Source organism: Bos taurus, chromosome 7 (genome assembly GCF_002263795.3).
Source record: "Bos taurus isolate L1 Dominette 01449 registration number 42190680 breed Hereford chromosome 7, ARS-UCD2.0, whole genome shotgun sequence".
In the NCBI taxonomy this organism is placed as follows: Eukaryota; Metazoa; Chordata; class Mammalia; order Artiodactyla; family Bovidae; genus Bos; species Bos taurus.
In genome coordinates, this window is record NC_037334.1 from 37789265 (window position 1) to 37803640 (window position 14376).

Here is a 14376-nt window from a genome sequence, read left to right on the forward strand (position 1 = left end):
CTGTGGTGTTGGAGAAGACTCTTGAGAGTCCCTTGGACTGCAAGGAGATCAAACCAGTCAATCCTAAAGGAAATCAGTCCTGAATATTCATTGAAAGGACTGATACTGAAGGTGAAACTCCATTACTTTGGCCCCCTGATGCAAAGAGCTGACTCACTGGAAAAGACCTTGATGCTGTGCAAGATTGAAGGTAGGAGGACAAGGGGATGACAGAGGATGAGATGGTCAGATGGCATCACCCATTTGATGGACAGGAGTTTGAGTATGCTGCTGGAGTTGGTGATGGACAGGGAAGCCTGGCGTGGTGTAGTCCATGGGGTAACAAAGAGTTGGACATGACTGAGCGACTAAAATGAACTGAGGGAGGAGGGCTATTTCATTTACCCTGTTTCCCCTTGTCTCACATACAAACCATTTATCTCCAAAAGCAGTAGCTTCCCCCAAAACTCAAGCTCTTGAGTCAGGAGTTAGCATCTGTCCCAAGACATACATCTCCGAGTAAGCTCATAAAGTTAGTCCTGTAAAGGCTTCTGTGTACTTGTTGGATCTTCTAGATAGTTTGACCAGAATTGGTACTGTTTGAATTTCTACCAAGACTGAGGCAACCCTCCTGGGAAAGGTATCCTGATTCTCAGCCTGTTCAGTTGCGAGTCCCAGATCCAGGGGCAAAGTAAGAGAAGAGGAGGGAGCTGAAGGTTTCACACCCAAATCTGTACTCTTAGGACATAAGCCTGGCATGTCTCACAGAGAGATAAAGAGAAACATATATGTCACTTCTACCCATTTCTCTTGCTTTCTACAGAACCAATCTAATTGTAAAACAGTATTATGATTGAAACCCTTCAACAGATCAACGTTCCCCATCTTCCAAAGGATACTGTGCCCATTCAGTATCACAGAAGAAGATCAGACATGTGTTTTTAAACTCTGGGGATCAAACTTGCCCCAGTTTTTTAAAATAAATTTTAAAGAAGTGGTTCTGGAACTGCTAGCTCCAATCTGTAAGAGAGAAAAAAGCGGCATCCACAGCCATGGCTTCTTTCCACCAGAGGCATCCCTCCCTGGTCTAGATGAGGGTGTAGACAGACTTTCCACTGAAGATTTCCTTCCCTTGTTGGACTTAGTCTGTCGCTTACCAACGCAGGTGCCTTACTCATCCCTCCCGATTCTACCACTGAGGTGGGGTGGAGATGCACCAAGGGTAGACCTGATGGCATCCCAAGTTGATTTAGTTCCTCACCACCAAGATCTTTGTTTGATATGCCCTTTTGTTCTGATGTGACCCGGGGTAGAGCAGAGTAGCTTTCCCAGAATATTTTCCAAGAGACTACTGGGGGAAGCTTCCATCTTATATGTGCCTGTGCTCATTCCTGAGTACAGTCCTGACCACAGTAGAAGCAATGAGTCATAAAGGAATGAACAACAACCAGGATATCTCCTCTGAGTGTTGCCACATCACTATATGTGAGAGCGAAAGGGTTGGCCAGCAAGGAAAAAGTGATTTTTGTCCTCAAGCTATTAGGGCCAATCCTTCCAGTTCATTTCCACAGATTCCACAGAAGGAATATCTAAGGAGTTGAGACAAAAGCCACCAGAGAGCCTCCTCTGGCCCACTAAGAGCTAGTGCTACCAAAGGAAGAAACCCCTTGCACTTCCAATCTGACCAGATTCTGCAGTTCCCGATCTGTGTCCTCATGGTCACCAGCAGGGCTTTTATCCACATAGATCGGAGGCACAGCTGTGAAAAAGTCTCACTTTTAGGTCACTGGCCCTTGAGGCAGGCAGCCAAGAGAGTGACCTCTACCCTGAGAGAAGTTCCCGGAGCTAGAGCTCCACCTCGCTCCCAGAAGTGCTCTTGTAACTTTTGGCTCCTAGGAAGGCTAGGCACTTCCATACATGGAGTCTAAGTAAAAGTACAGAGTAACAACATGGATCACAAGTCCCTTGAAAGTCTATGATCTGACAGATTAGGTTAGTAGTTCTAATTCCCCATGCAATTACGAAATGGTCAAAGAGACCAGGAAAAGGTGACCAAGAAAGGAAACTTCAGTCCACACACTTCGTCCATTTCTGGCTGCTCCCCTCGCAGGGACGTTGGGTGTGTCTTGGTATTGGCAGGTCGGCGTAAACCCCTGACAAGGCTCCCCTTTTGGGGACTGCATTCAGTCACTCAAGAGCTTTCTCTGTCCCTTTCATACTTTAATAAGACTCTGCTACACAAAAGCTCTTTACCTGGTCCCTGGTCCCAAAGCTAAATCTTCTTTGGAGATCATGAATCTGATATTGTTCACCATAAGCTATCAAGACTTCAATTAATATTGATGCATATATGTGGAATCTAGAAAAATGGTACAGATGAACCTATCTGCAAAGCAGAAATGGAGACACAGCTGTAGAGAACAAATGTATGGACACCAAGAGAGGAAGGGGGGTGGGGGGTTGGGATGAATTAGAGGATTGAGGTAGACAGGTATACACTACTATGTAAAAAAGTAGATAACAAGTGAGAACCTGCTGTATAGCACAAGGAACACTACTCAGTGCTCTGCGGTGGCAAAGAGGCAATCCACGTCTATACATAGCTGATTCACTTTGCTGTACAGCAGAAAGTAACACTGTAAAGCAAATAAACTTCAAAAAAATTTTTTAATTAGATAAAAAGAACTCACGGGAGAGTAGAAAGACAGCACGACTTCAGGAATACCTTAGTCTCCCTTAGAGGAAAATACCAAGTGCATTATGAGGATTCAGAGGTGGGAAGAGTGATAAGACATCCCCGAGGTATGATCAGGAAAGCTTCCTGGGGCAGGTGGCATGAAGAAGCCTTAAATATTAGGTTGTGGCATGTACATTCAATCTGATGAGAAATGGGGAGCCTAAAGTGTTTTCAAGCAAAGAAAGTTTTGTGATGAGAGCTGCATTTGTTTGTTTATTGAAAATCACTGTCAGCAGAATGGTTGTTGGACAGGGAAGAGGTAAGCAGGAAAGCCAGATAGGGAACTATTGCAATAACCTATGGAAAGCAGTAAAATTCACTGTAGCAAAATGGCATTGGAGAATGAAAAGACAGTGGATGAATTAGAGTTACATTTCAGCTGCAGAATCTTCAGGAGCTGAGAAAAGATTGAATTTAATTTCCGTACCTAATTATGTTTTACTTAAATTATTTAAATTAGTTGGCATTCCTAGAGCAGCCCTGAAACATCCTAACTGAAAGGAGAAGCCAGATTGCAAATTAAAAGTGAATAATCCCCACATGGATAATTGAGTCAATTATACAGCGTGTTGAACACATACAAATACATTTGGTTCCACAACACTCCACACACTTTCCAATTCATGCAGTATCTGAAAAAAAAAAGTGCATGTGAATCTACATAAATTATAGGTCTCTGATACAAACATAGATTACCTTACCCGACACCATTTTAATAGAGTTCCATTTCCCTCAACTTTTGAATCATTTCCCTTATGTCTTGATTTATTGCCTAAAATAGAGATGCTAACAACTAAAACTATTTTGAATCTCTAGGAGGAAGAGGTGAAGTTTATCTCCTCCTCAGTTCCCATCAAAACTATAGCTGGGATTTTCAGCCAAGGAGCATCAGGGCGGTTTTGAGAGTCAACTCGAAGGCAGGCTGATAAGTCTGGGGTCTCTGAGAGGGGGAGAGAGGGGTCTGGAATTCTCAAGGAGGAGAAAAGGACAAACATCTTTTTTTTCCTCTACATTCCTTAGTCTTAGTTACATAAAACGTTTTTTTCTTTAAGCCCAGGACTGATGCTTACACAACAAACAACTATTTAAACTCTGTACTAAAGATTATATAACAACAATGTATCCTGCTTGAGGACATGTTTCTCCTTCCTAAAAACCTTCTGGCTAATCCTGTAATCTTAAAATGTAAATTATGGGAGTGGGTCTAGTAAAATCTTTACAACCTTGAGACATTCTTTGGGTTTATTGTAATAACCAATTTAAAAAGTATATAACTCCCTTGCTTAGACTAGGGAGGGGGGCACTCTCCATCCCCCTTCTGATGTCTATGTCAGAAGCTTCCTCCCTTTTCATACTTTAATAAAACTCTGCTACACAAAAGCTCTTGAGTGATCAAGCCTGGTCCCTGGTCCTGAAGCTAATTCTTCTTCAGAGATCATGAATCCAACATCGTCTGAGCACTGAATTCATGTAACCTGGAACAAAACAGTTGACTGCACCAATTTCCTTTTATTGATCTGCAAAATGGAGGTGAGAATAACGTTTGTTCCCCTGGGCTGTGGTGAGAATTAAACAGCCTGATTTGTATGTACAAGAATCACTCTACTTTCCCTCATAAAACAAAGCACAGACTTCCAAGGTTTTAGCAAAATAGTGTCCAGTGGATGCAGAAAGGCCTCTCATTATTTTACTTCATATTCACTGATTGCAGTGATCACTTCTTATCACTACTTTTTCCTATAAAGTCTTGATGCAGTGAATAATTCCACCCCCTAAATGAGACTGTCAGCCAAAATATTTCTGTAATCTCTGGAGTGTGTGTGTGTTAGTCGCTCTAAGTCATGTCGCTAGCCATGTCTGACTCTTCGTGACCCCATGGGCTATAACCCACCAGGCTCCTCTGTCCATGGAATTCTTCAGGCAAGAATACTGGAGTGGATTGCCATTCCCTTCTCCAGGGGATCTTCCCAACCCAGGGACTGAATCCAGCTCTCCCACATTGCAGACAGATTCTTTACCATCTGAGCCACCAGAGAAGCCCCAGTCTCTGGAGTATAGGCATCCATATCCAAAACTACATGGACAAGCCCTTGTAGTTGTCTTCATGTTGCCACATGCTAGAGAACAGGATATGCACCTCTTGGAGCGTAATTCCATAACCACACTTTATTCCTAACCCTCAAACTTGTCAACCCATCTTTAGAATGGATCCAGAGCCTAGATTGTTGTGGAATCTGGAGTCGCAAAACACACCTCGGAGGACACTCAAGGAGGTGAAGCACAGTTTATTATGCCAGAGGGTCCAAGGGGAATCAGTTCCCAACAAGGACCCTGATGTTTCTGAGCAGCCCAGTTTTATACCCCCCGCTATGTGACAGGTTACATGTTAGCAACCTCTCTGTTGTATATGACTGAGTTTTACAACAAGTAGGTGCCAGGAGAACAAACAATTAAGGTTAAAGGGGGGAAACAATGATTATACATCAAGGGGGCTGTCTCCTTGGTTAATCTAATGGGGGCAGCCTGAGCTCAACCACAATCTCCATTTGTCATCTGTAGAGAGGGATATCTCCAGGAGACCTGGTTTTCATTAGCAACTGTTTCCTCACTATTGGGCAAAGTTCATGCCCATTTCACATCTTGTCTTTAGGATGGATGACAGGCTTCAAGATGGAGTCTCTCTTGCTTCTCCCACACTGGCCCCAACATTCCCCCCTCCTGATGCTCATCTTATCTTTAATGATGGGGATCAGTCATGGGTATGTATTGTACACGGGGACTACGTAACTGCAGCAGGGCTATCAGTCTGGAGGTTACACATTGAGTTATACACTGGAGAATACAAGGCCCCCAAATTAACATAATGATTAACAAAATAATTACAAAAAGATTTTTCCACCAATCACCTTTGATCCAAGAAAATATCGACGTCCAAAAAGCTATATCATTAGACATAGCTTATCTAGAGTGGCTGATACACTGCCAGATAAATCAGGAATATATACCCAACATTCAACTGTAATTATAGCAGAAGTCCCTCGTTGGGCGGCTGTAAGTATGTCTAAAGCCATCTGATTTTGAATCACTGCCTTTCTCATTTGTATCTGTTCTTCATTTAAAGCTTGGATTGCCTTTGTGTGATTGCCTTTGCCTTGGATTGCCTTTGTGTGTTTCGTGAAGTTAGTTAGAGCTTCTACTTTAATCATAATGTCTGTTATTCCTATAGATGGTACAAACAAGGCGGCTATGTAATCATACCACTAAAACATGGACCTTGCCCACCACGCATGTAAATAAGGCAAATTTACTGCAGCTTGTTGTAAGAATGGCTTAATATGTCCATGAGCAAAGGCAAATCCTAAAGTGCAGCAGCTAACCCAACCAACTGGAAGCCAAGGTCATAAATTCGATCCAGACAGCCATTGGGTGCCTTTAGGGGCCATCCATCAGATCCCAGGGTTGTTCTTCCAGTCTGAGCCAGGCCAGTGAGCTGGTAAATCTGGGCAATAGGTGACCTCTAATACTTGTTCACATTGCTCTGAGGACCAGTATCCCACATATTTTAATTATTTTGGATCTACGGGACGGTCACCAAATCCAATATTCTGTTCCCTTTCCTCCCAACAGATAGGGGCAGGGACAACAGGCTGGCCTTTTTCTGGAGTCATCCAAAAATACTCATCCCATATCTGGTAAAATTGTTCAAAGTACCTGATGGATTGGTCCTTTTTACTGGCCATAGAGTTCTTATCTTTTTTTTTTTTAAGTAAAATGTATAGGCTTTTGTTACTTTTGTAAAGCTTGCATTTACTTCAGATGTCACCCCGTGGCCTTGATCAATCAGATTAGAGTCCAGTTTGCACCAAGAAAGAAGTGACAGTTTATGAGTTACCAAAGAAAGAAACATTTCTCATTGTTGTCTCAAAAAGGAACAGAGGGGGCAAAAGTCCCCTCTGTGGAGGGGAGACACCCACCAAGGAAGTCCATCCATCACTGACAAATGCAAGGCCCCACAAACCCAACAGTTAGAAGTGTTATGGAAGTTCACATACGAGTGGGCCCAGGAAAGGAACACATTATCCTGAGTTTGCAGTCCCGGTAGGGTGGTCATGCCAATCAGGAACAGCAGAATCATCTGCAGTGGTTCCATCCTGGATCTGTAGTCGTCAACAGATGAGTCGGGTCTTCAGTGGTTCCTCTGGGTTAGTATGACTGGTAAGGTGTCCCTTTTCCTCCGCTGCTGTCTTGAGCTGAGTGTGGTAAATCCAGGGAGTGATACCTGCAACTTTAACTGCAGTGGGAGTGGTTAGTACAATAGCGTATGGCCCTTTCCAGGTGGGAGATAACGTCTGCCATTTCCAATCCTTTACCCATACTAAATCTCCTGATGAGTATGGGTGTATAATAATAACTAAAGAAAAGGGAATTCTTTCTTAAACATAAGGAGTGATATCATGGATTACCTTCCCCAACTGTTCCAGCTGCTGCCACACCTCAACCCCTCCTCCTTGTAATAAATTTCCCTTTTCTTCCCAAATAAGTGGGGGAGGCCTCCCAAACATTATCTCATGGGGAGAACACCCGTGTGGCCGGGGGGGTCATTCTGATCCTCATTAACACAATGGCAGCACGTCCATCCAGGGGCACAAGTTTCTTGCACCTATTTTGCCAAAGTCACCTAGATGGTCCAGTTCATTCTCTCAACCATTCCTAAGCTTTGTGGCCTATACGCTGTATGTAGCTTCCATTTAATATTTACTGCTTTGCAGACCAGTTGGAGTAAGTCAGCCACAAATGCGGGCCCATTATCTGATCCTATACTCAGAGGGAACCCAAACCTAGGAATAATGTCTCTCAGCAAGAATCAGGCCACTTCCTTCGCTTTTTCAGTCTTGGTGGGGTAAGCGTCTACCCATCCCGTAAAAGTACATATCATCACCAGTAAATATTTGTATCCTCAGCATGGCTTTGCCTCAGTGAAGTCCACTTCTAGATGTTCACATGGAGCGGTCCCCTTTAACTGTATTCCAGTTGGCGCTGTCTCTTTTGGGGCTGGGTTATTCTTGGCCCAGGTCACCCATCGGCAGCATCTGCATACAAGGCTATTAGATGTGGCATGACAAAATAGAGGACTAAAATCTCACGTCTTTGTTTTCCCTAAATGGGCGGATTGATGGAAATCTGTAACCAGTTGAAATGCCAACCTAGAGGGGATAAAGAGTCTCGCATCTGAGAGTTCCCACCATCCGTCCTCCCGCACTGTTCCCTGCTCAGTTTGTGCCCAGATGGTTTCTTCCTTGTCATAGACTCAGACTGCTTGGGCAGTTAGTAGGCTAGACACCACAGGTGTTACCATAAGTTTGGTTGCTATATTGTCTTGGGCGGCTGCTTCCTGTGCCAATTGGTCAGCCAGATGGTTCTCTTTCGCCTAAGGTGTGTTCACCCTCTGGTGGCCCCATCAGAGGGTACATTACTGCCACTGCAGCAGGTTCCCATACTGCTTCCAACAGCAGCAGAAGTTCCTCTTTATTTTTTTTATTTATTTTCCAGTTGTAGTTAATGGCCCCCTGTACTTGTAAGGTAGCAAAGGCATAGTGTGAATCACACTTTACTCCTAACCCCCAAACTTGTCAACCCATCTTTAGAATGGATCCAGAGCCTAGATCTGCTGCCTCTGATCTATTATGTCTACTAAACCTGCCCAGAGCCCCAAAGTTTCTTCCATACTCTTGATGCTATTGCAAACTTCTGCCAAATTCACCTTTGTTTTTATATTATTATAATATAAATAAAATATATTTATAGAACAAAGTATATTTTGTTTTATATTCTATATATTTGTTTTATAAAACATAAAATTATATTTTGTATTATAACTCAGCATGTAACAGACTGAGCTACATGCTAGTGTTTCCCTGGGGGCTGTAATTGTAGGAAAGTAGGAACAAGTGTCCTTTCCATCATAGGGGCTTCCCTCATAGCTCAGTTGGTAAAGAATCCACCTGCAGTGCAGGAGACCCAGGTTTGATTCCTGGGTCGGGAAGATCCACTGGAAAAGGGACAGACTACCCACTTCAGTATTCTTGGACTTCCCTTGTGGCTCAGCTGATAAAGAATCCACCTGCAATGCGGGAGACCTGGGTTTGATCCCTGGGTTGGGAAGATCCCCTGGAGAAGGAAACAGGTACCCACTCTAGTACTCTGGCCTGGAGAGTTCCCATGGACTGTATAGTCCATCGAGTCGCAAAGAGTCAGACACCATTGAGCCACTTTCACTTTCAGGAACAAGGGTAGAGGAAGGAAGGAGGGAAGCAAATACAAGGTTCCATGTTATCCAGCTTATTACAGCTTCAAAACCTAGTTTATTTCTGAGAGAAACTATTTCAAGGTACTGTATCTTGCAATAGCCAAAAGATAGCAGTGGAGAGGAAATTTTTGTCTGCAAACTCTTTCTAATCTGCCATCTTATTTTGGTCCAAATTTGTCCAATGGCTCACGCCACCCTTGAGCTCCTGAGGTATGTCACCTGGAGCCTCTAGACAGTCACTGGAAAATCCAGAGCTTCCACAAGTTGGGTAGGAACTGTCCTAGGGCCCACGGCCCAATCCCTGCCCACACCCACCTTGAAGATCTCCCCAGCCCCTGCCCTACCAAGGCTGGAAGCAAGTGGCAGGGGCTTTAAGATCACAAGAATAATTCAGCATTCCCATGGGTCACATTATTTAGAAAGTCAGCAACAGCCTGAAGCCTGGGACACAGTGAGCTGAATGTATCTGTGGAGATATATAGCTGGAAGACAGTTTTACTCCCCGAGTGGACTCTCAACACAAGAATGGCTTGGGCCCTGAGTGCTTCAGCTCTTAATTGATGCAGCTTTTTCAATTCACATATGCCTAGCTGTTTTACCAAAATATCAGAACATAGGTTGGAGTGAGGTTGGTTACACCGCTGCCCTGTGTTCTGAGAACTAGGTATGACCTTTGTCCCATTTGGAGCCCTCCCCCTTTTTTTGGCTGTGCTGCACAGTGTGTGGGATCTTAGTTCCATAACCAGGGATCTAATCCTCACCCACCACACTGGAAGTGCAAAGTCTTAACCATTGGACAGCCAGGGAAGACCCTGGAGCCCCTCCTTTTTGATGATTTCCTTCTCAACGGCCCCATGGCAGTGTCCTGCAATGTAACCTCAGTCTGCCCACTAGGCATGACCTATATCTTCATCACTCAATGAAGTAGAGCCAAAATATGGGCCTTTTTTTCCCCAGAAGTCTTCTCCAACTTATGTAAACCCTGAGTACATCAAGGAATCCAGCCCAAAACCATTCCAGCCAGAAATGTGAACAATTATCTTTGGAGGAAGGGTAACACCTACTCAACCATTAGAACAGCATCTGAGCCCAAGGAGTCCAGTCTAGCTGAAATGACCTTTTAAGCAAGCTCTTGATATATATTATCAAATTGAGGGGTACAGGCATTTTGTTACAACCTCAGATTATTCTGGCAATGGCTTAGCTGAGGATCTGGCCCAGGTCCTTAACTACGTAAAAGCCTGTAATCCTACAACTCACCTTGAGTTTCTCAGGTAACTATCAAAGGTTGTTTAGAGTCACGTCAGGGCAGAGGACAAGAACTGCCTGCCACCCATGCCCCATCCCCAGGTGACGAGCAAATACAAAAGCCACATTCAGCTGCTTGGAACAGGCACTTGCAGCAGCCACTGGCCCAGTTTTCCTCCTTCCTGCCACCTCCCCATTCCCACACCAGCCTCAGTGCCACTTTCTAGCCCTATTTTTAGCTCTGTTTTCAGCACTTGCCTCATAAGTGTAAGTGAATCAGTTGGGGTATAAGGGACAAACAGCCTCCTAGATGGTAAACATGTAATGTTTCCACATTTTTCTCCCCAGATTCTCAGGGGAATGAAGTTTTAAAGTCACATATTCCAGTTTACGAGTTGGTTATGTGACTGTTCCTATTTAATGTAAGATAGGAATCAAGAAAGCATAAACATAAACTATTGCCTGAGTATTTGCATACCAGGCTGTGGTGTAGAAGGAAGCAAGAAGCTTAGGGGGAAAGAGAAAAGAAGGAATAGTATCAGACTCCCTGGTGGTACAGTGGATAGCACGTCCCCACCCACGAAGGGGATGGGGTTTGATTCCCGGTCTGGGAAGATTTCACTTGCTGCAGAGCACCCAAGCCCATATACCACAACTGCTGAGGCCACACGCCACAACTACTGAGCCAGTGAACCTACAGTCCATGCTCCGCAACAAGAGAAACCACCGCAAGGAGGAGGCTGCGCACTGCAACGAAGAGTAGCCCCCACTCATTGCCGCTAGGGAAAGCCCACACGCAGCAACAAGGACCTACTGCAGCCGTAAAGAAATCAAGTAATTTAAGTACAATTTTTTTAAAAGAAGGAATAATATCAAGGGTGCAGGCCACATTTGTTCACACAAACAGTATCTATATTCACCCACCCTTAACTGGAGACTGGGGAAGGGAATGGGAGGGAAACTTTTTTTAAAAAATAATAAAAATATACTTTGTGATATACGAACAGTTCCCCTTCCTAATCTGTTCTCAAGCTTAAAGTTGAAAATCATCTGAAATTATCACCCCTCCATTTTCATTTGCACCTAATTTCTTCTCTCAACCTCTCAGAAACCTGTGCCATTCACAGGATTGATATTTACACATAGGATGTGTGAAACATTGAGTGGTTTCTTCAGTAATTTTCACCAGTGAGCACAGTTTGAAAAGAATTAGATGGTGCTTCCCATATAGACACGTCTGCTGCTGCTGCTGCTGCTAAGTCGCTTCAGTCGTGTCTGACTCTGTGCGACCCCAGAGACGGCAGCCCACCAGGCTTCCCCGTCCCTGGGATTCTCCAGGCAAGAACACTGGAGTGGGTTGCCATTTCCTTCTCCAATGCAGGAAAGTGAAAGTGAAGTCGCTCAGTCCTGTCCGACTCTAGCGACCCCATGCACTGCAGCCTACCAGGCTCCTCCGTCCATGGGATTTTCCAGGCAAAAGTAGTGGAGTGAGGTGCCATTGCCTTCTCCATAGACATGTCTACAGAGGCACAACTGCAGACTCCCCTTTACTCAGTGACTAGTAAAGGAAATAAAAACAGTAAACACCACAAATAGGCAACAGGAAAAAAAAATCCATCCATCAACAGCAAGCAAACAGGGAAACACCAGGCAGCATTTAATAACACACTTGAAAGAAGCGTCTGCCAAGACAAGAAAGAGCGTCTGTATTGCCTAACATGCATCCTAGAGGTGATCCCCAAACTGCTGAAACAGTGCTAGGGAAAGAAGACATCTACAAGCCAGGAGAACCCTCCTAATAACCTCCAACTTGGGCAGGAAGAGAAGTTGGGGAGCTGTGTAAATTGCCAGCCAAGGAGAATCGTGGGACATCCTTAGAGAATATGTATCTGTGAAGACAGATGCAGGATGCTATGAGAGATGGAGGAACATCCAGGGACTAGTCTTCTGGTGCCCCTGGGGGAGGGGAAAGTAGAACAATAAGGCAGAAAAAACAGAAATATATGGCATACAAGAAACAGATGAAAAGTTCAGTCTAGAATAAGGTATAACGGAATAGAAGAAAATGCCATCTGCCATGTGACTGCTCAAGATAGAACTTAATACGAAAATAAATTCAGTGGAACAAGAGCTAAAAGACAAGCTTGATGAAATAGCACAATTAGATGTAAAATACATTGCAAAAGCAAAGAAAGAAATTGAGGGCTAAAAGTGCATCATTTCCTAATACATAAATAAGAAACTGGAAGAAAGAGAGAAGGCACAATTGCAAATTGAAATATTGACAGAAAGGAAGGGCTAACCATAGCTAATGCAAAGGAGAAAGACAAACACAAAGTAGATGCTGAGAGCAAAGAAAAGTCAACCTGGGAATAACTGCGTCCCTAAAGCAAGACTGAGGACAATAGAAGGGGGCGACAGAGGAGACGATGGTGGGATGGCATCACCCACTCAATGGATATGAATTTGAGCAAGCTCTGGGAGATTGTGGGGGACAGGAAAGCCTGGTGTGTTTCAGTTCACGGGGTTGCAAAGAGTTGGACATGACTTAGCAACTGAAAAACAACAACGAACAAAAACAGACACAAAGATACATTCAGTCACTGTAATAAGGAGTCTGACAAGTCTGACTCCATTTTTTATGTGACTGCTGACAGCTTTCAAGCCCTCTTCCCTTCTGACCCACATCTGGGCAAACTGATGAAGATGGCCCATCCCTCCCTCCTTTGGCTCTGGCAGGACATTCAAACCACACAAGACCCCACCTGTGTGGGAGAACTGTCCTCCTGACCCCCCATCCCAAGCACAATAAAACTCCAAGCCAGCCACCTTCCCTGCTCCCTCCAGACATTGCTGGACCTGTTGGGAGCCTGTTCTGCTCACCCCAGAAAGCCACATGATGTGAGTAACAAACCTTTTCATGTCTTCTTAGAGTGTGTGTATGATACCATCAGTCTCAACAGCAAACGAAAACTGGGTTGGGGAGTCTATCTCTCTTCTGTAAAATAGGCACAACAGATATACACTAGAACACAATTTCCCTATCATGTGGGGGAAACTGACTCTTCACTTTGATGAAAGAGTAAAATTTTTATCAGGAAGAACCTGTTATAGAATGATGATACTGGAGGGGAAAAAAAAATTCTGGTGAAATTATCACACTCAGTAAAAGGAGACATTCTTCAGTAATTTAGGTGAGGAAAGTAAATCACAAGAGAAAAGAAATCAACAAGTCTCAGACTGCTCCACAGCAATGTTTATCAAGTCTTGAGAAAGGCGTATTATGTTCAGCCACGATGCTATCCAATTATTAAAGCAAAAGTCAAATATTCTCAAATATGATTGTATTTGTAATTCTCAGAGTTCTTTTGGGAAAGCAGATAGTTAAAAATAAGCCAACCTAAAGATTAACAAAATAAAGAACACAGGAATGAATATGCGATAAGATGTAGTGAACATTAAATCCATTTAGAAATAAGAGTTAAAAAGGGAATTATGTTTACAAAATTAAATCTAAACATTTTAATGTTTGAAAATGTAAAATTAATATATAGCTAAGAGAACTAATTTATATAATGCACATGATAAGTGAAATAAAATTTTAGGAGTACAGATTTCTTAATCTTTCATGACATGGTATCAATCAATTCTATCTTAAGTGAACTATATCACTTAAAAAATAAATTAACTATAACTTCTTAATCTTTTTTTAATTTTTGCAAGGGTAACAACCTAGAGAGCTGTCATCTGAATATGGCTAATGGACTATGAAAATATTTTGCTCCCTCATTTTCTTTGACCTACTCAGTGATGACATAGGCAATGTAATCAGAGAGATTTTTATTTTGAAAACAATACTAGCAATTTAATATCCATTGCTTGCTTCACAAGTCATATTGCCACTGCTTCTAAAGCCACTTGAGTTTGTGACCTCTGCCTGAGAAGAATATTTTAGGAATACACATAGCTTTGTTAAAGAAACAACTTTTTAAAAAGAGCAATTTCTTCCATTTCTTTTCCTTCCTTATCCACTTTGATAAAGATTCTGTATAGCCATATATAGCTTTCAAACACTACATATAGATTGAGATCTAGAAAAATATCC